Source organism: Erythrolamprus reginae, chromosome 9, assembly GCF_031021105.1.
Source record: "Erythrolamprus reginae isolate rEryReg1 chromosome 9, rEryReg1.hap1, whole genome shotgun sequence".
NCBI classification, from domain to species: domain Eukaryota; kingdom Metazoa; phylum Chordata; class Lepidosauria; order Squamata; family Dipsadidae; genus Erythrolamprus; species Erythrolamprus reginae.
The window spans coordinates 42,029,434-42,030,997 of NC_091958.1; positions in this window are offsets into that span (position 1 = coordinate 42,029,434).

Below are 1,564 nucleotides of genomic sequence, written 5' to 3' on the forward strand. Positions count from 1 at the left end.
TCAAAACATTAATATATTCCACCTAGGAGGAATCTTCAAGCATTTGTCTTGAGGATACTAGAAAGTTTGTTGAAAACAATTAAAATTAAATCTTGCAGACCAAAATATTTCTTCTATTTCTGAGATGTTATTGAAACATGACAAAAGAATATGTCTCTGCTATAATAATTGCCCAACCTTGGCAACTTGGAGATATTTGGACTTCAACTCCCAGAATTCCCCAGACAGAATAAAATCTCCTCAGGGCCCGGAAGAGCGGCCAGGGCCTCAGTCCCTTGCACAACACGAGGGCAACTCCTCATGTGGGTCACTGAGGGAGTCCCACTCGCATACTAAGCAGCAGAATCCCAAGAGGAGAAGTGAAGGCATCCTGATGGCAGTGAAAACGGCAACCAGGCAAAGCTTCAATGACACAGTGGCACTCTCGCCTCCCCCCCCCCCCCCGCAGCTGAGTGAAGATTTAGCCTTTAGCACAACAGGCTTTCCTTTATGTAACGCGCTAAGCTGCTAGGCAGGGCAAGGCTTTGGGGAGCTTAGTGCATTAGTATATTATTAGGTTACTTGCACACGGGGGTGGGGGGTGCTGCCTGGACGGGGGCGCAGTGGGGTAGTGAAAATGGAGTTACACCCCAGAGCCCCCAATTTGCACCGAGAGGTGTTACGCCAACAGTGTGGTAGTAAAAATGTGGGGAGCCCTTCACTACCTGCACACCAGAAAAGGAGGCAAATCTGTCGTGCAAATGCAACTAAGAGATTCTCTTCCCACTCTCCCGGCCTTGGACGGTTGCCCCAAACCCCGAGGATGGAACCCTCCTCCCCATTCAGGCATTGGGGCTCTGAAGCAAAGGGACTCCCAGCCTTTGGGGGGGGGGGGTGTTTGCAAGGGAGGGCTCCCGGGGGCTGCAAGGCGCCGCAGAAGGCGGTGGAGCCCCGGGCCTCCTGAAGCCGGTCGCGGGAAGGGAAGGGGCGGCCTGGGCGTTCGTAGGGACGGAGCAGGCACTGCAGGCGGGGGAGATCCGCTTCTGAGACTACGGAGCCCCCACAGGGAAGGCCTGCCGAGGCGTTTGGGTGGTAGCAGCGCGGCCTCCGTTGCTTAGCTACGGGGGGGAGGCGGCCCTCCTCTCGGGATGGGCGGGGCTCCTGTGTCCGCACCGATGGGCTTCTTGGGGGGGCTGGAGTGCGGGGGTGAGAGGAGCACTTGGAGTGAGGGGGGGCTGCCCTCTGTGAGCCCCCATGACGGGAGGGGCCAACGGGCGCCAGGAGAGCCCGGCGGCTGTTCATTGGGATGCCCGCAGGACCCCCGCAGGGGCGGGGCCGCTTTCTGAGGGGCTTCTCCTCCCCCTCCTCCGGGAGGCTGCCGGCGTCGCGGGGCCCTTCCCGGAGGCCTCCCCCGCAGAAGGGCCTGGGCGGCAGCGGCAGACCCTCCGAGGCCACCCCGGGGCACCCCCCTCAGCCTGGTGGGAGAGCCGGGCTGCAGCGCGGGAGGGGAGGGGAGGGCGGAGGCGGCACGTGGGTGCCGGAAGCTCCACTCGGACGCGGCCGAGGCACCCGCAGCCTTAGCCGT